Below are 24,500 nucleotides of genomic sequence, written 5' to 3'. Positions count from 1 at the left end.
TGCCTCCTGACTACCTAATTTTCCCACCTGCCCGGGTGAAAATGTGCATAGGGCAGGGTGTTGACTTGTTCCTCCTTTGGGAGGCAGCCTGGTTGCATATCAGAGGCAGTGGAAGCTTTAAATCTCACCACCGTGATGTACCACTGCACTAGCCATCCTGTTGGGGAAGAAGGTGACACCTCCTTCCCAGGCAGGTGGTTGTTTCTGACTCCTGGGGATGTGCACACCTTCTGGGAAGGGGTCAGATTACTGTCTTGGTGGCAGCAGTGGCTTGCTGTCATCCAGGGCAAAGGAAAGGCTGGGGCAACCAGGTGGGCAGCTACTAAGGTATCCACCTGGGTGCATGTCACATTAAGGGCCCTATTTTGATGTCAGTCAGTAAGCCTCCAACAGGTCGGAGGCTTTCTGACCGGCATGTTGAATTTCAATTCAGATCGCCCTATTATGAATATGGCGGTCAGAATTTAAACTGGCTAGTCATTCCAGTGAAGGAAGTGACCCAACTAGGACCCCCCGGGCAGCTCTCAACCTCCTCTAGCCTTCCATGAATGAATAGTTGATGATACAGTAGAGAATACAAGAAAACTAGTTTATTCACACAGTACACTGCAGTGGAATCCAATCTGACCAGCCTCCTATGATGGCTGACGAGGGACTGACTCTAACAAGCATAAAGTTACATTATGTATGTTGCGGAGCCCACAAAGACCCACCTACTATGGAAAAATACTGGTAACTGTCGTAATACAATGGGGGTACAGAAGATACGTTTCAATTCCACAGCCTGGCCCAAGTTATCTACTGCCCTAGGTCATCTGGTTTATCCTCCCCACTAGACAGGTGGGAGAGGCCTCTATTTAACAGAGAAGGAATGCGTTAATGAGCAAGATTCAGCATTTAAGAAACAAAACTTACCGAGGAGCATTTCTCGTAAATAATCAAGTAACAGTTTTGATTATAATACAAAATGTTGTCTTTGAAAGCTAAAATGGTGGCACAGATGTCAACCTAACTAACACAACATCTGCACTTATTAGTTGCACATGCATACAGCAAGGATATATTATGAAATAGCTGCATAAATGCTAACATAATTGCTAACATATTATCAGGGAAAATACGAGTAATGTGGCAATAATACATTTCAATTCTAACACCAGCTGGCTTCCAATGGGCTCATGGAGCCCGTCGGGCAGTCGGAACCGACATCTAATCTCTTAAGGATGGTGTTTCCGCCATCGAGATTATGATGTCTGTTTTCCACAGGCTTTTCATGTCGGCTTTCCGACATGAAAAGGCTGGCGGAAAGCAAATTTGGAGGCCCCTAGCAGGGCCCCCTTGCAAAAGCAGCCTCCAGTTGTGGGCCTGGGGGGCACATATAGTGCCCCTGTCAATCCATGTAGTGAGTGGCAGGTAGCGTGTGGTGCCTGCCACGGGGTGCAGGGATTAGAAAAAACTCCCATTTCTCTATGGTTACGGCCACAGCCCAAGGTCTCATAAAGAAATGGGAGTATGCGACTACACGATGTGCGGTTGCATTGTAATATTAGTGTTCAGACCGCCGATGGTGTCCACCCGATATCGTAATGAGGTCCTAAATCTGACATTGGGAAGATATTGGATTTGATGAGACAAGTTTTTGATACCAAACATGACACTCTTCAGTGGGACCATAATGGAGCTAGCCACCTCGGAGTTTCCAGGTGCCAACACATGCTATTCTATGGGCCAAAGAAAACTTATAGAACCCCTTAATGGAAAGAGGCTACTATAGGGACATTTAAGTGTGCACATATATGTGCACACCTTTAACATAATGCACCCTGCCTCCTGGGCTTAGGAGGCATAATTTAGGAGTGACTGACATATAGTAAAAATAGGGCTGTTACCTTGCCACTCATGGTGAAGGTAAAGTCGAGTTTGAGCAGTTTGAGTGCTTATACAGTCTGTGATGTTACACAACAATAGGGTAAACTAAGTATGCAGTTGGACCTGGGATAACAGTGATGTATACAACAGGTGGTCCAACTGACCAGTAAGTTTCTTTAAGGGAAAAAGCTTAGACAAACCCACAAATATTGAATTAAACAATAAAAAGGTTATTTTAATCTTGAAGAAGTTTATACTATGAATATATCCATGATTCACAATATCAACGATTGCTCCACCATAAGAAAGTAAATAAAGGTGCTCAGGGATAGCGGTCTTGCAAGGTTGGGAGTGTGATAGTATAAATAATTACAATATTTACAAAATGTACATTGAGGTAATAGAACAGTCTAACAACGTATCAAATGACTAACTAAACAACCGAAGTAGCAAGACGTTAAGAATATGTATAGAGTTCTTCACTTCTGGGCATGATTATTAGGTACAGGTGAAGGTACAAAGAAAGTCGTTGTTTCGACCCCAGACGATGAGGAAAGACAATTAGTTCCTTACAGCAAGGTCTTCCTCAGGACAATGGAGAGAGAAACCTACGAAGTAGGTGAATTCTCATCAGTAATTTACCAAAGCAAATACAAGAGTGGGTTATATAAATTAACTAACGTGGCAACATAGCTCACCTCAGTCTTAAACTGCCGGATCAACAGTAAAGCACTAAGAATTTGGGCTCGGTAGCTCCTGGTACAGAAAATGACACAACCTGCACATACAGAGATTGGTCTGAAACTTGGAAGATTAGAGCTGGAAAATAAGAAAAGGGCGACACTTTAGTGCTGAATGTAAGATCAGCATTGCTAAACTTTACTTTTTAGTCTTATACTTACTGATTGAAGGTGAAATAATTGCAAGCTTCTAGGAACACTAGGACACCAGGGATAGGTTCAGAAATTAATCCAGTGACTCAGAACGTATCCACATATTTCTAAAAAATAAGAAGAAATGCATGATGGTAATAAGGCTTTAGGGGAAAGGGGGAACGTGCCCTACATATGCTCATCACTGCAATGTGTGATTACCTTGCATGGAAGAAGGACCTTGACCAGCATCTCGTGTCTTGGAAAACTCAAAGGGCAATTGCAGTGTGATATTAGGGGGGCGAGTATAAAGTGAAGCACAGTACGGTCAGCCTAAAAATTACAAAGTCGCCGCAGACAACAAACCGAGCGCTGGCGGCAAAGTTTGGTTGACAAGATGAGAACTCAAAGGGCAATTGCAGTGTGATGTCAGGGGGCTGAGTGTAATTACAAGGGGAAGCACAATACGCGGTCACATTTAAAATTACAAAGAACGACAACTGAAAATATCTAACAAGACCCATGTGCAATAGAATACTTACAAATGAACAAACAATGTACTTAGGGACAATATAAATACATACTAAACAACACTAATTTCTAAATTATTAACAACTTATGTGGAAAGGCAAAAGGAAAAAGGACATTCAAGAAACTGAATTAAGATATGACACAAAAGACACATTTCCCTTGGAGAAAATGATTGGGCAGTTGGACCACCTGTTGTATATATATCATGCAGTCTATGATATCAGGACTCCTACCATCTGTTTCCATGAGCCACTCAGGGTGTCAAAACTAGTGATTGAGACTCTGTTGACCCCTTTAACTCCTATGCTCTGAGTACCACTGGTTACACTTAGCAAGGCCTTATAAGGGGGTTAAAGCCCTTGCCAATTGAGGTTACCAGTTCACAAACATCCTTTTCAAGGAGTGAAAACTGGCACTGGGGTCTGGTTAGCATGCTCCAGTGCACTTTCAGAGTCATATCCATCAGCATTGGAGAAATATAGTATGGGGCTGACCATACAAAAAGGGCACTTTACTACATTGTTAGACCTGTCATCCATAGAGTGGTTTTCCCAAACTTTTTGTCTGCTTGCCTCCAATTTTTCTAATCTTCTGCTTGTTAACCGTAGGACTCTGTGAAGTTTACTACTGCTGACTAGTGCTAAAGTGATTGTGATCACTCCCCTAAACATGGTTTGCTTGATTTATCACAATTGGCATATTAAATGTACTTAGAAGCCCCTAGTAAAGTATAGTACATGTGCAGAGGTCATGGGAATTAAATATTAACCCTATACACATGCCTCGGGCCTGCTACTGCAGAGCAGGTGTGTGCAGTTCACATTGCCATGTCACCTTGGCATTTAAAACACCTTGCCAACCCTTAAACTCCATTGTATTACATATAAGCCATCCCTAAGGTAAGCTGTAGGTAGCCCATAGGGCAGGGTGCTATGTAAGTATAAGGTAGGACATGTACATTCAAGTTTTGTCTTGGTCTTGGTAGTGAAAAACTCTCAAATTAGTGTTTCACTACTGTGAGTCCTACCACTTCCATAGGTTAACATTGGGGATTCCTTGTTACATTTAATAAGATATGAATCCTAATTGGAAGGAGGTGGAGCTATTGTGTTTAATACCTATGGAATTGTAATGATAAATCCTCTTTAGTGGTAAAGTCAAATGGATCATTATAATATTAAAAATGCCACTTTTATAAAGATGTAATTGTTCTGCTCTTAGTCCTGTATGCCTGCAGCCTGTCTCTGAAAGATGTCAGGGGTGGGTGACAGCTGGGCTTTGTGCATTCCCTATGGACAGCCACACACAAAGGGAGCTTAGGTGTGACTTGAGGGGCCATATACATCCTGATAGGCCATCATGGGCAGTATTGGAGGGAGGAGGTGGACACTGCCACACATTCACACCTGAATAGGCTGTGCCCTGTCACCACACAAAGGGCTGCATACCCCTCTTTATGGTGTCTTGAACCATGATGGGAAGGGAGGACTGATGTGCACTTCAAAGTCCTTCTTTGAAGGCTCACCCACTTTTATAGGCACCACTGTGTATAAGAACTGGACTTCTGGCCCTACCCATTCAGTGCACTTCTGGACCTGTGGATAATAAGCCAGAAAGAAGAACTGCTGCGCCTGGACTCTGCCATCCCTGAGTCTGCCCTGCCAAGTGGTGCCAACTAGTTCTGGATCCTTGGAAATGGGTTTGTAGTGCTGCTCCAATAGAATCCACACATCGCTGTTGACTCCAGGACTCGGAACCTGCACATTACCACCAGTGCAGACTCCTCACTGCCTTTACGAGGACTGACTCAGATGCATCCCCGAATGAGTGGTACATTTATTCCTTTCTCAACGCATCAACGTTACATGGCTTGGAACTGATGCATCGCCTGCCTGTGTGGAATAACGACGATACATCGCCTAATCTGCACTCCACATCTCATCTTCCACGACAACACAACCAAGGTACTTTGCAACATGACAAGGATGGTCCTTGTATCTGACCCATGCATCTCCACTGTCGGCCTGAACTTTTGGATTTGACCCGATCTAGCGGGGCCAGATAGCTCCGGTTGGTGCTTTATGCTTTTAAGCACTACATTTTCAGTTTAGTCTTTAAAAACTGTGATTCTACTAATTGGATGTTTGTCATAGTGGTCTTTTTTTCGGAGTTTTATATAGCATGAACTTGACCCAAAGGTTTCAGGTATCAGATCGCTTTACATGAGCACCAGTTGCGTTACACAAGGACACATTAAGTGGTTTGCCCAGAATCACAGGATGTTCAGCGTCCCTGCTGAGACTTGAACACAGTTCCCCAGCATCGAGGTGCCCCACTCTAGCCATAAGGCCACGTCCTCTCCCCTAATCTAATGGTCTTGTTTCGTTCATTAAATTAAGCTTTATCTTTCTAACCAGGTGTGGTATCTTTTGATGTGGTGTTTTTTACTGTTTTACTGTTTGAATCATTGAAGTGTGTTAAGTTAAGCCCGACTGCTGTGTGCCAAGCTAACAAGGCGTGAGCACAGGTTATTTATGGTGTGTTTGTGAGTTACCCTAAGACTAAGGGTTCCTGCTTGGAAAGAGTGTATTCCCCTGTGAAGTAGAAACCCAATATCTAACATACGCTAACTTAAACTGAGAAAGCTAATGCACAGTTTCAGATAATCGCCTGACTTTTTATCTAGTTCCATGAATTAGGCAAGCCTCTATTACTTTAGTCATTTACCTTCTATTTCAGAATATTGCCAGGCTTCGATAAATAAAAGAGGGGAGTAAACAAACATTATATAAAATATATAGAAATGACTTAATATTTCTAAAATGAACGTTATCACTGTTGAAATCATTGCATAGTTGTAGAGCCCCTCACACACTTGGCTAAAATTTGCATTGAAGATAGACTACAACACGTCAACCACAGCATTGCATAAAATTACTTGTCATTGTGAAAAGCTTTCAGCCAGCGACGCTTACGTCCTGCAGACAGAAAATGTATTCTCTACTCTGCCCGAGTCCTCCGCACATCTCCCTGCAGTATGTATTTTATGCATTTATACATGAAAACCTGTGACCATGGCTGAGTGATCCTCTGGATGAATACCCATGCATGGCCCATTTGTGTATGGGGAATACTAATTCCCTTATGAACCAGAAATGTTTAAAAGGAATATTTTTGCATTCAGAAAGGGACAAGTATGCACAAGTTTGCATATCCTTTTATTGTAAGTTTTCACAATATTTTACTGAAGCATTGTTTGAACAATTTAAATATTAAAAGGATAAAAGCTCTGGCGGAGTGCTTTACTTCTGTACCAATTTTCAGTATTTCTTAAGTTTCCTCCATGTTCTGAATTATAAGTGACACTTCAATAGCTGGTGTTTTCAAAAAGCCCCAGGGATCCAAAAACGAGATCAAAGATCTGTAAGCGAATAGTAGATGCCAAATGTACTTTATACGATGAAAGAGACAAACTAAACTAAAATAAGTATCTGCTGTTTTTTGAAGCTGTCACATAAATGCTCAGTTGGCATGCATTTCATTTAAATGTGCTGTGAGCCCTAGCAAGTTAGCATGCCTTATAAAGGGGTGATCTCATGCACATGACCATCGCAGGCATGTACACAAATACACAAGTGCAACAAATTGGTAGTGTTGGCGATGAATGTTTTCATGTTCACATTTTTTACCCTTTCGTTTTTAGTGCAAAGCATGAATGTGTGCTTGCTGTCCTCCTGAACACCAAACTTCATTAGCTAACGAACTAAGGCTGGTTACTTAGTTGCCGCCATGTATCAATACCTTCACGTACTGCAGCATGAAGCAGAGCATCCTACTTTTGGCTATCAGCCTATGTACTTTATCAGTTTAAATAGTTTAACACGTTGCTTCTATGATTTAGTATGGACATATTTCAGTTTGTAATGATATCAGTGCAATGTCATGCTAACAATAAGAAACATTTTTGGTGCACTTCACGGGTACTTGGGTGCAGAACCTCTTGTTGCACTTGTCAGGCAGTGAACAAAAACTATGATAAAGCACACCACCAGTGTAATCTAGGTAAACTGTAAATATTCACAATGAAAGCTGCAGCGACGTCGCGTCCAGCTTCAAGCCGCACAGCCACTGAACATGCGCTATGGCATCTGTCAAACGTCATACCAGTAAACCATATTAATTCATAGTATTCATGTCTATTTCACAGTTCATCTTTGCGTTCATACTACAGGCAGTGCGATTCTCAACCTAAATTCAGTTAAATATCCGTTGCCTGTGCATTTCCGTTTCTAAATAAAAGGAGTCACGATGACGGGCACAGTGGGGACTATATCTGTTACACTGTAAATATACGTTTATTCCTCTGCTTTATTTCGTATGGGGGGTTAGCACGCATTCTGCACAATAGAACACTGCATGCACGTAACTGATTGTTTCATTGCAATGGCACTTTTGGAGTTTTTTCGTAACGTGTCCTTATTTGGAGAAAATATGGAGCACAGGGGCTTCTGTTTATGAGTGTGTCGTAGCACGGTTTTTTACGGTATCGACTTTCATGATTATAAGGTTTGTGATGCACACATATCTGCATGTTATTGAATATTATCAAGTTTACTAATGGCTGATTCTCATGTTTAGTTACCCCTGACGAAGGATGGATTGCTCGAAATGCTTTGGGCGAATAAGAGCATGGTTACCTGGGAAGAAGAGTGGATTCTAACATGCCGTAGGATAAGGCCTGAAAGGGAATTTCTTCTGCATTTAAGTTGAGAATCACACTACCTCCAGTATGAACGCAAACATAAACTTTGGAATAAACATGAATACCATGAATTAATATGGTTTACTGATATTGACGATTGACAGATGCCATAGCGCTGTGCGGCTTGAAGCTGGGCACGGGCTCGCAGCAGCTTTCATTGTGATATCGCTCCTTGCGTTTGGGACAAAGCACGAGTCAAGCCATGCACAACAGATATTTAGCCTTGGAGCAGCCTCAAAATATGGTTAAACTAAGCAAAACATGGGTGTGCATTCCAGCATTTGTTTGAACCTGGAAATACTGCCACAAAATGATTTGATGCCTGTTTACTCACAATAAGTACGAACAACCAATCAGTCTAGCAGTCAACTTGGACACCAGTATGTGGTCTTCTGGTGTAGATAGTGCAGGGGGATAGGCAAACATTATGCATCAAGCCTTGCTCTATAATTGGTGGGAGGTGGGTTATAGGGAGTGGTAGGTAAGCACCTAACACCAGCAACAAGGCCACCTACATGGTACTGGGTCCTTAAGAGGGTCTCTATAAATTAGTCCCTTGCTCAACCTTTGGTAGCTGACTCCGAGCAATAATGCTTAACGTAAGAGGCAGGCATGTAAAGCATTTAAAAACACCAATACAGTGAATAAGTAAGGTACAACACACAATAAAATCCCACACCAATTTATAAATATAGGTAATATTACTTAGGGCTTAGAAACGAATAGCGCTACTTCTGGACATCTATGTTTATGAAGCAAAAATGCCTCTGACACCATGAATCAAACAGATAATATCTTTTCCCAGAAGGATTTTTAAATTATCCTTGGGGTATATTCATATAAAATGTGTAATTTTTCACATTTATTTTACAGAACATTCAAGCCTGTCACTCGACAAACTAGACACTATTACCTTTGCAGTAAATATGGAATCAACACAATGTGCCCAATACATATGGACAGTGCAAGAGAGTAATAATTTGAAACATACAGTGCATTATTCACAAAAACGATGACAAATCCAAAAAATAGACAAAGAGTAAATGAAGTTCAGGTACATGTGACATCCTAAAACATTACATCAAGTGAAGGCTGGTCCTAATACTGTCTGTCACCATAGGATAACGCAAAGGAAAGTTACTACTTTTCTTGTCCTTGACTTGTAATTTTCTTATGGCCAGAAGAGAGGTCAGGAGATGGAAATCAAAACTCAAGGATAGTGCCCCATAACTGGGTTCTATTCTGTCCAAATAAGGGACCCTTATTCCGACTTGGTTCTATTATGAGCCTCTCTTTGGTGAAACCAACTCGCTTCGACCTTCTTGACAGATGTACTTTAGTCGAAGGTCTTCATCAGGGATAATGTGACATTCAAAAAAGGACTTGTGTACCTGTGTGAATTAAAGGATGAAGGAAAACTGTCATTGTTGTGTTGTGCATCTCACATGAGTTATTCTGAAGCAAGGGGAATTAACACCTACCATGTACGATTCTTGGGAAATCAAGACTGAAGGTAAGTTGTCCTAGTACTTTTCAAATTACAGCAATCACTGAGGGGAAAGAAAACACAGCACATAACTGAGTGTTAACTGCCTGCAAAATGCTGGTTTTATTGAGTAATTGTTGTGGTGTGAGAATCCTGTATATAATTAGAAGTAGTTTAAAAAACAGGGGTAGTGATTCAAGCACTTGATAGAAGTGACTGTGAACAGCCTCACTACACAGGAACTGTGCGTTAGTTTTGATGCGTGTGACTGCCAGTGTTCCTGGCATCTATTTGTGGAGGGTGGATGGAAACAAGGGGAGGAGGCAGTTGTTGTTCCCATGCACGGTTATCTTTAAGGTGGTCAACGGGAGCTATCACCAGTGCTGCAAGCGAAGGAACCCAGCACAAATCTCACACAGACAGGTACCTTCTTATGTCCGTAATCCTGTGATGGAACTTTCATCTCAGGGCACCCATCATCCTGCCCAATGAATGGGCTGTGCTGTACCAATGTTGTTTCTGTAAATCAGACCGCTAAATTTCTCGGACGTGAAGCCGCAAAGGGAACCCATCCTTCCGTGACGCCAGTGATAACTGAAGGCAGCAGAGTCCTATTTCTATTCTTACTGCTGCGCATATGTCCCCCGGCTGGAGTTGTTTCTGTTTGTATATATGAATATACCCCACGGATAATTAAAAAATCCTTCTGGGAAAAGACATTGTCTGTTTGATCCATGGTGTCAGAGACATTTTTGCTTTATAAACATATATTAGGATTCCAGCCTCTGCGAGTTCCATAACTGAATCAATCCCCCCTGTTTGAACTACTTCTGGACATCTAGTTGCTTGACTAGGACAAAGTCAAAGTTTGAGGATGACCACGATGGAGTCCTGCTTGGATACCACACGCAATAGGCCTTGATCAAAATGTTACCTCCAGATATAGACATTTTTCTGCTGTACCTTCGTGGAGTTAGAATAGTAAATTATACCCCTACACTATCCTGCACTTTCCCTACTGCTGCACCTTCCTGGAGTTAGAAGAGTAAATTTTACCACTACGCTATCCTGCACTTTCCCTACTGCTGCACCTTCCTGAAGTTAGATTAGAAAATTATACCCCTACACTATCCATCACTTTCCCTATTGTAGCACCTTTCTGGAGTTAGAATAGTAAATTATACCCCTACACTATCCGTCACTTTCCCTACTGCTGAACCTTCCTGGAGTTAGAATACTAAATTATACCCCTACACTATCCATCACTTTCCCTAATGCTGCACCTTCCTGGAGTTAGAATAGTAAATTAAACCCCTACACTATCCATCACTTTCCCTACTACTGCACCTTCCTGGAGTTAGAATAGTACATTTTACCTCTACACTATCCTGCACTTTCACTACTGCTGCACCTTCCTGGAGTTAGAATAGTAAATTAAACCCCTACACTATCCAACACTTTCCCTACTGCTGCACCTTCCTGGAGTTATATTAGAAAAGTATACACCTACACTATCCATCACTTTCCCTACTGCTGCACCTTTCTGGAGTTAGAATCGTAAATGTTACCACTACTCTATCCAACACTTTCCCTACTGCTGCACCTTCCTGGAGTTAGATTAGTAAATTATACCCCTACACTATCGACCACTTTCCCTACTGCTGTACCTTCCTGGAGTTAGAATAGTAAATTATACCCCTACACTATCCTGCACTTTCCCTACTGCTTCACCTTCCTGGAGTTAGAAGAGTAAATTTTACCACTTCACTATCCTGCACTTTCCCTACTGCTGCACCTTCCTGGAGTTAGATTAGTAAATTATACCCCTACACTATCCATCACTTTCCCTACTGCTGCACCTTTCAGGAGTTAGAATAGTAAATTAAACCCCTACACTATCCTGCACTTTCCCTACTGCTGCACCTTCCTTGAGTTAAAATAGTAAATTTTACCACTACACTATCCTGCACTTTCCATACTGCTGCACCTTCCTGGAGTTAGAATAGTAAATGTTAGCCCTACACTATCCATTACTTTTCCTACTGCTACACCAATGTGGAGTTAGAATAATAACTAAAACACAAACACTATTCCTTATGTAATTTTAAGCAAAACTACAGAGGTATTTTTAGCACATATTAATTACGTTTTCATTGAATTACCTTTTTTGTTGATTTGAAGATACTTTGAAAAATATGTATTTTCTGCTGTTCATTTTTGCAGAGCGTTGTCTTTCAAATTTTGATCTGTATAGAATGTAAAGATTTTTTTTTATTCATGTGGTGTTTTTAAATAAAAAAAATTCCTGATGTCTTTCAAAAAATGCTTTTTTTACATTTTTGTTCTGCTTATTGATAAACTTACGTTTCTGTTTAGATAATATGCAGTTGCATTTTAAACATTTTGAAAGCATTTATCCCTGCTTAAAAATATTTGCATTGTTTATTTTGAAGGTCATTTTTCAGGAGAAGACTAAAGATTAATAGTTTTTTAAAGTTTTTTTTCGTTTCTTACCTTTGGTACTTTACTTTTGGCTGGATGATAACTTTTCTGGATTTTCTTTCTGGTTTAAAAATGCTGGGTTTTCAGAATCTGTTACGATATATAGTTAAAGCAATTTTTAGTATAGTGCACTTTTCAAAGGTGTTGTCGCGGTTGGTGGTTTAAAAAGAGGTTTTTTAAAAACAGAGTTACTGGTGCTTTTAGAAATGTATTTACCTTTTTTGAAGTAGTTCTTTTGTTTATGGTTTGTTGAGACTTTGCAGGGTCGATTAATGATGGACTTTTCTTCTTTTTTCTAAGCTTTTAAAACTATTGTTTTATCTGTTGAGGGACCTAAAGATAATTTATATGTTATTTACTATTTTAAAAATCCTATGAATTTCATGGAAAAATGACCTCGTTACTAAAAACATTTAGTAATATGAAAAATTGTGCTTAAAAATATGAAAAACATTTAAAAAATGTTTTTATTATTTTAAACATGGCTTTACTTTTTTTGAAGATAAGGAACAGCATCCCTGATAACAACGAATTAATTAATAATACTTTGAATTGGTTACCTTAATTTATGAAGATGTTATGAATTGTGTTTGTTTTCCTCTTATTCTCTTGGATGTGATGTTTTGTCCTTAAAAAATATTCAGTAAGCTGTAAAAATGGAAATGCAAAAATGTATAGCTTACTGAATATTTTTATTTGGTTTAGTCATAACACAATTTATTTTGAACGATTGATATACTATTCACATTTATTTTTATACAAAGAATAACGTGAACATTGTTAGATGTGACACTTAAAAAAATTATATTTATTTATTTATTAACTAAATTTTTTTACAAACGTACTTACTTCTTTTGCCACTTTTTTCAAATGTTGACAAGACGTTTTAAAGAGATGGCAAAGTATACAGAAATCTGAAACATAATAATTCTTTTATTTTAATATGAATTTAAGAATCAAATTTTTTAAAAAGCTAGGTTTACATGTGTTTCTATTTATACTTACTTGTTTGCACGAATGGGCTTGTATCTTTTTGGCTTCAGTTTTTCCTTTTGACAAAAAGTCAGAGGTTCAGCAAAAAGTGTCTGCTCTCTCTGGTAGTTGAATAACTACTGAATTCAAAATGGTGTCTTACTCGTATTTATAGGTTTTGGTGAGTGTCATCTTATTTTTTTTTTAAAGTATTGTTGAAATGTGAATTTAAAATACCTTTTTAATAGTGTGTGTTTAGTGCTCCGAATTCCGTTTTGACCTCCATTTTATTTTGAGTGTTTTGGTGTTTGTTTCTTGAAAACTGTTGTAGGACTCATTTTTTGCGTTGTTTATAAAATGGCGGCTTTGTGTTCGTTTCGCAGTTTATATTAATAATACTTTCGTTTCTGCGTTTTATTTATAATGTTATTTAATTAATATTTTTTTAATTCCTTTTATGTGGATTTATTAGAAATGTTTTCATATTTTTAATTATTCGTTTACTACTCGAGTATTTATTTTTTTAAATTACATGCTATTTTTAATAATTAATGTACAGTTTTTTACTACATTTTTATACACTTCCCCACCCAAAACCCCTATTTTCCCTGCATCCCGTCCCAGGAGTTATTTTACAAAAAAATATATATTTTTTTTTAAAATGCCTTTGTATGCGTTGTAATGGTATGCGTTATAGTGGTATTCTTTGTAATGGTAGTTTGCCATTACTAATATTGATTCGCGTTGTAATGGTATGCATTGTAAAAACTTTCGTTGTAATGGTATTTGCGTTGTAGTGACATACATCCCGGTCACAGACATCCCACCACACCCACGACCGGCCTTTCTACACATCCTGTATGAATACAGCATGGTTTTCACTTCTATGCTTGTTCAGTGGTGTGATGTTGCCAGGTTGTGGGACTTATGCTCCTTGTTGGTGTGTTTCATTTTGGCCATTCTTTGTCTATACTTGTGCTGTACTTCATTGTACATGTGTGCCATTGTGCTCATCTCCCCCCTTTTCCCCCATCTCCCCACTCCCTGCTTCTTCTTCTTCCTGGTGCTGTTTCTATCATGTTTTACCTCCACACATAAATACAAGTAACAAACAAATTAGAATACTTCCTTGATTCTTTTACGTTTCAAAACTTCTCTCTATTAGTTTCTTTTGCAATTTTCCATATAAAAAGTTTTTTTTCATATATTCAACGACACATCGAAGTCAGCATTGCAATGTATTCTATCAACACACTTTCTAGAACATTCTACAACACATGCAGGTTAAAAGTTCATAATTGTTTTTAAATTTAAGAATATTTTTGCAAAATTTTCTTGAACATTTAACGGCACGTGCAGGTAAAAAGTTCACAATTGTTTTAAGTTCGAACAGTACCTTCCAAATGCAAGTAGAAGGTGTGGTTGAGTTCAGTAAATTTTATCCTATAATATGTACTCCACGTTCAAACAGCTATATCTTAACCAATCACAAACATGCTTTTCCACAAAACGAATGTGCATCCTACTTTTTAAAAACAATGCTTTTCATCTCCCAATCAGGTATTGTTTTGTATATGAAGAAAAACAAGTTCCCCATTTTTAAACATATCTCTTATTCTACAAAGGAACTGCATGAGCTACAGACATCTTTCCATACCTTTCAGCCATACCTTAAAAATGCTGGTGTGGCTCGTGGGACATAGCTATGTTTTCTGGTGCCAGAGGTATGCAGAACAGAGACGTATTGACTTAGACCTCGGTTTACAAAATGTGGACATTAAATGGTCTCCACAGAGAGAATTGAAGTGTCACCAATTGTTGCCTTTGGTTAAAACCTGTTTGCACCTCCAATACCCTGACCTCATGATTGTGCACTGTGGTGGAAATTACCTAGGCACATTGACTGGGGTAGGTTTGGAAATGCTTATGAAGGACACCTTTGGACAATTGATGATACTTTTGCCTCAAACTGTCTTTGCATATTCCAATATATGCCAAAGACAGAAGTGGAAATGGTCAAAACAATTGGAAAAATCTAGGAAGAAAATCAACAAAGCTGTGTCTGCATACCTCTGAGACCACAAAATGGGGTCCATCTACAACAACAACATATGTTTTGATATGGCTGATATCACAGATCAGGGAAATCTAGTTTTCCTGAATAACTTGAAGTTGTGCATCCCTTTATAGATTCTTTTATTCGCTATTTGGAGAAAAATAACAACATAACACCCATTATATCACAGGGGTATACTACAAAAACATTAGCATACGCTGATGATATTGCTATAGTTACCACAGACCCCACAGCAGCAATGCTGACCATCAAGGCCGAGGCCATGAAATTTGGGCTGGTTTCTGGCTACGCGCTAAATCAAGGGAAGACACAAATCGTTCTAAATCAAAAAATTGTGATGGATGATCCTAGGGTGGTGAAGGGAGCGACATACTTGGGTGTCACAATTTCCTCAAAGCTGGAGGAAATTGTGGACATAAATGTTAAGCCAATGCTGAACACAATACAAAAGGATCTACGACGGTTAGACAATCTCCACCTGTCCATTATCGGGAGAGCAAATGCAATTAAAATGGTGTGTTTTCCCAAAATACTATACTTATTCAGGGCAGTTTGCCTAGAATTTTTTAATCAGTGGTTTACGGTAATGGAACGCACCTTCTCTAGATTTGTATGGTCATATGCACAACCCCGTTGGGCATATAAATATCGTACCCTTCCTAAGGACAGAGGTGGGCTAGCTCTTCCCAACTTAAGGAGATACTACTGGCCATGTGTATTACTCTACAGTAAGGAATTATTGCAAGGGGGGAAAAACACAGAGGAACATACCGCTTCAATCTTTCAGCTACTGGTGGGGAATTCCTGCTATGGCTATTTATGAGGCACATACACGACAGCTACCATAAAAAGGTCAAATTTAAGACTCTTTATAGCTGTTTTAAGGTATGGAAGGTCGTAAAGAAAATATTAGGAATAGGACAAATCTCACATTATACACCGGTATTGAACAATCCAATTCTTCCACCAATAATCTTTAAGGATAACTGTGTAAACAAATGGTATAATTTAGGAATAACACAATTAGGGGATTTCTTTACTACTCAGGGGATTCAATCTTTTGATGCTCTGAAGGAAGAATTTAGCCTAGATTGCCGGGATTTTTTAAAATATCTCCAAATTATGGATTTCTTAACTCACAAACCTGGGGCAAGGACACTCGGGGAAGAATCTACTGTAGTAGAGACAATTATACACTCTAAGAAACATTCAATAGGCAGGGTTTATGTGTCATTGTTGGACATGTTCCTGGACGATTTAGATAAAACAGCAATGAAGTGGCTAAGTAAACTTGAGATCTCAAAGGAAGGATTTTTATATTCCTATCAGCTAGCCCAAACTATTCTTATTTCTACCAAACTCCAGGCACCATTTTACAAAACCTGTTTTTTTCTCTACTATACACCCGATAGGATCGCAAAATGGGGAACTGGTAAGGGGACTTGCTGCCCGAAATGCAACCTATTTAAAGCAGATTCCATGCATATCTTTGCCTCTTGTCCGGTGTTAATACCTCTGATACAAGATATAGAGAGGTTTTTAACTTCTGTTCTTTACAGAGAGGTTGCTTTGTCACCTGAGGCAATGGTACTTGGGGCGGAAGATCCAGATAACCTTGAGAGTGGCCACGATTTTATTTTTGTCGCTTTGGCCATTTTGCGGTTATGCCTAGCCTCGGCTTGACCCGCTACCACCCTCTTTCCAACAGTGGCTAGCCAGGCTTTTAGCAGTGCATAATATCGAGATAGCTATATATAAGCTGAAAGGCAGACTGCGACGCAAAAGGGGTATGATAATCTGGACTCCTCTCACACACTGGCGAGATTTACAAAACTAATTTATTATTAATGCTGTAATGTAGTTATGTTATTGTTTTAGTTTGTTTTCTGTGAAGCCTTGAATATATTCTGTACATTTTCTATAATGAATATGTAAGTATGACAAGCATGATGTAAAGCTCATGATGTTTTTTTTTTTTTTGTCCTCATCTTTCGCCCTTGATGATCAACTAGTAGCATGTGGAAAATAACCTTACTGTCTCAGATAAACTGGAAGGAGCCGAAGAGAGATCACCCTGATTGCCCCACAGTAATAGTGTCATAGTCCACTTAAGCCATTTCAGAACAACCGTGTGGGACACATGCTGCGTTCATATACCCAATCTTGCACCGATTCCAACTTTGTAGTGTATAGTCAAAATAGAGGGTAAAATACCAAGCAGCGTAATCATTGGACCTTGGGAAAAAAACAAAAACCCCCAAGATCAATCCAAAATGTATCACCAATTTAGTAGCCTCCAGAAGTTTCTCTTATTTTTATTTCCTGATCTTAAAAGGTCCATCGTTGATACTTGTAGCACTGATGATTGCCAATCCAGCAAGGTAGGAGATATGGGGTCCTTCCATCTCTTACATAGTTCTCTCCTTGCCAACAACATACAGTAAAAAATTAGATCTTTTGCTGGACCATGAAACTCTGGAGAAATACCAAAAATAACCAAGGCAGAACATAGAGTTAATCAGGATCCCAAAGAAGTAGATATTAAAGTAGTAACTGAGGTCCAAAACGGTGATAGTAGCGGGCAATCGAAGAACATGTGCAAGTCCCAAGCCTCTGCCAAACCACATTTTGGGCATAGAACTGGCGAACTATCCGAGAACTTTGATAAACGTTGGGGCGAATAATATGCCCTGTGTAATGTAAACAGGTGGTTACGACGTAACCAAGATGGTTTTACAATGCTCCACATAATCTTAAAAGAATCGTACCACAGATTTTCCACACTAATATCTATCATGTGTGCAGACCACAACTGCTCTGGTAGATGTGACTCGCCCTCTGCCTCATCTAGAATAAGATTATACCAGAATGAGACCTCTTTATTAAATGGAGGCTTATCTGTTAGGAGAGACACCAGTGTACTATCCCCTCCCAACTGGAATCTACCTTTAATAGAGGACTGTGAATGAGAATGTGCCCAACTTTTCATCTGAAGGTATTTAAATCCAGAAAGCCGAGACCCCACTTTTAGACTCAATACCTCCCATGGCAGTAGTGATCCCTCCACAAAAATGTCTCCCCAAACTACCAAACCCGACTCGCGCAGCGGTGTAGCGAGACTATCAAGCAGCCAGGTCGGGGAACCAGGAGAGTTCCATAATGGAGCCTTACCTGAGTAGTAGTCTATTCTGATGGTGCCCCTCAGTTTGGCCCATGTTCTACACATATCTCTAAGCACCTTCAGTTTTATTTTTTTTTTAAACTTGGGGTCCCCAAACTTAAATAAAAATCCTCGACCAGCCATTTTTTCACCTCTAAGTAACGCATCAAACATGTGCCCACAACCTATATTTGTTGGAGATTTTAACAACATTCTAACGTGAGACATCTGGAAGGCCCACGCGTAAGGCTGTAAATCCGGGGCCGCCAAACCTCCCTTCTCTCTACGTCGCCTGATCTTCTTCCAAGCAATTCTCGGATTACGGTTGTTCCAAATAAAAGAGCGAATATCGGTTTGAAGTTTAGCTATCATAGTGGGATCAAAAAAAAGAGGAATAGTATTAAATAAAAATGTTACCTTAGGTAAGATCGTCATTTTGACTAGGTTAGATCTACCCAACAAAGATAATGGGAGTGTAGACCATGATTTCATTAGTCTACGACATTCTTTAGCTATAAGCGCAAATTTTGCTGGAACTATCTTGTCTATATCTTTATATATATTCAGACCCAGGTAACGTAGGCCCGAACTCATCTGAGCCCCCACCACGGGCTCAGGGTCGTTCCAGACCATTATGTCTGTCTTAGATGCATTTACCTCGTACCCTGATATGGCTCCAAACTCTTTAGCCAACTTAATTACTGCCGGAAACGCCAACCGTAATTCTGATGTAAAAATGAGAACATCATCCGCATATAAAGCTGCCTTCCTTTCCCATCCCTCAAAGACAAAAGACTTAATGTTGTTATTATCTCTTATCTTCTGAGCAAACGGCTCTATGTACAGATCAAATAAGAGGGGGGAAAGGGGGCAGCCTTGGCGGGTACCCGTAGTGATATTGAATGGGTCCGATAGTTCTCCATTAACAAGCACGGATGCTGACGGGTTCATATACAGAAGTTTGACTGCATGTCTGAATTTTTTACCCAGATTAAATTTCGCTAAGACCTCCGATAGGTAAACCCAGTTCACCCTATCGAAGGCCTTGGTGGCATCCAACGTCATTACTGCTAGAGGGAGTGATGCGGTCGTTGCCATATCAATCGCGCCTATGAGATCATAGGTCAGCTCATACAACTGGCGCCCTCTTACAAACCCTTTTTGATCTATGTGCAAGATGTTTCTTGCTACTGCCCCCAACCTATTTGCCAATACAGATGTAAAGATTTTATAATCTGTGTTCAATATGGAAATTGGTCTGTACGATCCGCAATTTGATGGTGATTTTCCTGGTTTTAAAATCAGTGTAATTGATGCATTATCCCATGATTTAGGAGGGGGCATTCCTTCCAGGAGAATCTTGTTAAACAACTCGGTCAGAAAAGGAGTAATAGTTGAAATCAAAACCTTATACATTTCAAATGGCAATCCATCGGGGCCTGATGCCCTACCTTTTTTGCTGCTGGCAATAGCTGTCCTGACTTCTTCTTGTGAGATCGGATCGTCCAGCCTATTGCTTTGTTCTAGAGTCAAGACAGGGAGAGAAACGCCCGCCAGCCAGTCTTCAACCTGCTTTGACTCAACGTTATTGTCCTCACAGTAGATTTCACTAAAGAAGTCACGGAGCGTTCTCCTAATTTCAACATCAGTTAATAGTGTATTTCCTCCAGTCGTAATTGAGTTGATAATATTACGCACTAACTCAGTCTTTGTTTTCCAAGACAGCAGTTTACTCGCTCCTTCGCCATATTCAAAATGTGCCAGTTTGCTGGCCTCCCACCTCTCTTGAACCCTGGCATTTAATACAGAGTTTAACTCTCCTTTCAATGTAGTCACCTTTACCTGCCTCTCATGAACTATAGATGCACTAGGATCAGGGTGACTAGCAATTTCTATTTGTAAATTAGCCAACTCCGATTCAAAAGAGGTCACTGTTTCCCTTTAGACTCTGTTCTTATATATGGCTTTGTTATTGATCTGACCCCTTAAAAATGCCTTAAGTGTATCCCATATAACACCTAGAGAGGCGGATCCTATATTTTCATTCATGAAAAACTGGGTCTCTACTTTAATGGCATCTATGATGTGAGTAGATGACAATAGTGATCGATCGAATGACCAATTACTTGATCGAGTTTTTGGGAACCCATCCAAAAGTAGTAGAATTGCAGTATGGTCCGAAAGATGAAATGGTAAGTGGGATACTGATTTAACCAGATGGACTAAGGATTGGCTAATCAGAAAAAATCAATTTGAGACTGATGATGGAATCTATAGTTTCGAAATGTAGTTCCTCTTTGTAGGCCGTGCATTGTTCTCCAGATATCATTATATCCAAGCTGCTTCATATTATCCTGCAGGTATGCCCTAGTTTTCGACGAAACTTTAGCTCTATTAGATGGCAATTTATCAACTAAGGGATCTAGGACTATATTAAAATCGCCCGCCATGATAACTGGATCTGGGAATGAATATAGATGTGAAAACAGGGCCTTCAGTGCAGAAGGATCGTCCTGATTAGGACCATAGTAACCCACTATGGTTATCGGGGACCCATGTATTATAGCTGACACTATTGCCCATCGCCCTCCTGGGTCTACTAGTTTAGAGACTAATCTCGCTTTGATGGATTTTTTAAATAGGATTGCCATGCCTCTAGTATGTGTTGTTTGTGACGTCATTATACAGGCATCAATCCATCTATTCCTCTTAACCAATATTTGCATCTCTGGCTCTGTCAAGTGTGTCTCCTGAAGTACCATGATCTGCGCACTAGAGTCTCGAAGATATTGCATAATAATATTTTTCCTAGGATTTGTTCGCAGACCATTAATATTCCAGGAGAGAATAGAGATTTTACTCATAGGAATACTATTTTTAGATTACCCATCTAAAAAAATGTTTTAGCTGAGACATATTTTAACAATGATCCCTTCACACTAGAAACCAACCTAACGTGAAAGAGAGGACTCTTTTTTACTTTTTCCCCCTGAAACCCCTCCCAGTGCCCCTGTCTGACCCTCCTCCCCCCTGGAAAACCCTTGTTATATCCATCCGGAGAACCAGATGATAGCACTCTGTTGTGAACTCCCTTCTTGCACATTTTATGGCCGGAAAACACGGACATAGCATAAAGAGAATAAGGAATAAAAAGGAAGAAAAGGGATGAAAAAAGCAAGCTTCTTAAACTCTAATTGGCATGAAAAAAAAGCCAGCCTATATACCTCTATCCCCTTATCTAATCATTTAACCATTTAAGGGGGTATACGGGTAAATTAGTTATCTTGTGCATATTACCTTTTAGTTGTGTGGCTTATTATTTTTTTCTTTCTTCTTCTTTCTTCTTTTTTCCCTCCTTCTCCTCTACTTCCCTCCCCCTCCTCCCCTCTCATCCTCCTCCCTCAACTGTACACCTACTGTATGTCCCCATGCTTCCCCAATTTTTTCCCTCTTTTCTCTTTTTTTTTCCCTTTATTATATTTCTCTCTTTTTTTTTTTATGTATTTTTTTCCACTTTCTTTTTTATTTTTTCTAACTATCTAACTATCTAACAGATTGGTTTTAACTATCCCCAAAAACAAGAGGTATCATCTAATTACCTGCTCCCTTTTCTCTACCTATTGTAAGCAGTAGTTCATCCGCCACTTGCACTGATCTTACATTGTTCATGGTGTTATTGTACATGATTCTCAATGCTGCCGGGAAGACCATTTGGGCCACTGCCCCATAGCTTCTAAAGGCCTACTGGGAAGGGACCATGCACGCGAATCCGGCAGCACGCTGAAAATGCCCATTACTTATTGAAGAATTTCTGATGGTCCTATAATACTACAACAATCTGAATACATAGAAAAAACGAACAAGACGCCATTTTGGATATATCAGATTACTCCTGATATTATCCTTGCGACACAGATGGGAACATCGTTAATGCTGTACACTAGAGGAAAACTGAGAAGTCAGATTAAAAACTTAAGGAACTAGGAGAAGGGATTTTTTGTGCTTACATTGATGTATCTCGGTTCAAGCGACGCAAGCTCTATTTTACACAGCTCAACTGACCTTAGAGCCCTGAAGAAGTCACAGTGGTGACGAAACGCGTTGGCTGCTAGCAATTTCTTGAATCTTCGACATGCTTGTTCTTGAATAAAAAGCCCTACTTCATAACTCTCAAGACTTGGACCTTACTTCTTCTTGGAAAGCGTTTATCCTGTATATTTGTAAATACTATTGCATTCTCTAGCAAGAAATATAATGCATGTATAAACTTTCCTTGTGCGGGTCTTTTTGCTATTTTCATTGCATGTGATGTTTTGCATCACACCTTAGGGGGTGTTTACGGGTCACGCCCTCGACCTATACGCACAGGTTTTTGAGTATTAGACACAAGACTAAATATAGTGGAATAGTGTGCAGGCAGCAAATAGCTCTGACCCAATCTTGTTGTGTTATTTAAGCTTCTAAAGGCCTCAAGCCTTTTCCCAAGTTCCCATTGCTTGTCTAGTGTAATCCTGGACAAATCCGATCTAACTTGAAAACTGAATCCCTTTGCACTGACGGTCTTTTGTTTTAGAGCTAGGTTTAGGATGGTTTCCTTAAGAGAATACGTGAGGAAGTTAAACAAGACCTTTCTTGGCTTGGTCCTTTGCGGATTCTTCCTAAAAGGCTCTCTATGGATACGCTGTATATCTAGGGCAAATTCCTCCTCAGACTGATCTAATCTCAACGCCTCTTTCAACAGCGAGATGACATATTGCTTGATGTCTGAGCCTTCTTTATCCTCAGGAATATTCATTATGCGAAGATTATTCCTTCGCGCGTTATTCTCAAGTATCTCCATCCGTTCCGATAGGGCTTGATCTTCTTTCCTAAGTGTGTTTATATTCGATTCGGCCTCGTCTAGATGTAAGGATATACCTGTGACCCTATCTTCAAGTGCCTCTGTTCTCATTGTAAGGTCACTTAGTTTTTTATCAAGGCTTTCACAATAACACCTAATATCCGCTTGATTAGCAGCGGAGGTTTCAAATCCCTTTTTAATGTCTGCAGATAGTGAGGAAAATATTCCATGGAAAGATGCCTGCAGCGTGGTAATCGGGTCAACATTTGCACTAATATGAGGAATAGCACTAGGCAAAAGAGACAAAGTGTCTGAGGTATCCACTGAATCCACTATTGCTGTAGCACCTTGTATGGGACCCTGCAGATCCAATCCACTAGTCACAGAAAGTGGGGCTAACATAAGAGGTGGAACCAATGGGGGCGCCAGAACCAAAGCAAGGGGTGAAAGGTGCCCTGGTGTACTAATAATTGGGCTACCACTCTCTACACCGCCAACTTGGTCCTTACATAGCCCCGCGTTTACTGCCAGAGTCACAGAACCTTCCGCACCTCCCGTGGCCATCTCGAGTGGAATATCCACTTTGTCAAGTACATCCTCGGCACTCTGAACTCCTACTACACTTGTGTCCACCTTTGATATTAATTCAGATCTCTCTGTTAATAATACCACCTGAGGGATCACCTTGAAAAAAGACCTCAGTGATGGCAATATTTTGGATACTGAGGCTGCGTTTTTATTTTTGGTTTTTGACCCCTTAACAGATTTACAAGTGTAGGCGCGTTATGCTTTGACGTGGCCTGTCAGGTAAGAAGAAAGCTTCTTCTTACTATTACTGAGACTACCTAGAGTAGTGTTATCTAGAGTGGTATTATCCGACCCTTCAGGGACCCCAGGTTTTATCACAACATCGCTCGTGCTACTAGTGTTGCTTGCAGCACTTGCCGTAGTTGGGCTTAGGCTAGTAGCTGAAATTGAATTAGAGTTTCGGGGTAGGGATTTGTTATATTTAACTTTGCTGAAGTTCTCCTTATGGGACTTGTACTTGTACTTATTACCTCTCAGGTTGTAGGCAGCCCCATTATCACAGTTACCAGAAGCACCGTCTCCGCCTCCATCCTCACTCAGCTCACAGACCGGTACCGGGTTTTCTCCACTGGGCACCTCCCCATTCGCGCTGATCGCCTCGTCCTCTACCTCCGAGATGGCAACAATCCCGCGACGTCCAGGGAGCAATCCTCGGATCCGGCGACCTCGACGAAGCTCCAGGATGGCCAAACACCACAGCAGCCCACCTGCTGACACCAGAGCGCTCCGCTGTATCACCTCAGTCTCTCGGTAACCAGCGTGCACCGTCGCGGGAAATCTCTCTGCTGCTACGGCACCCAGACACGCCCTCTCCAGACCCATTAAGCTACAGCCGTGTGAG

The sequence above is a fragment of the Lissotriton helveticus genome, chromosome 4_1, assembly GCF_964261635.1.
Source record: "Lissotriton helveticus chromosome 4_1, aLisHel1.1, whole genome shotgun sequence".
Classification (NCBI taxonomy): Eukaryota; Metazoa; Chordata; class Amphibia; order Caudata; family Salamandridae; genus Lissotriton; species Lissotriton helveticus.
The sequence above is the reverse complement of the archived record's forward strand: the minus strand, read 5'-3'. Positions refer to the sequence as shown.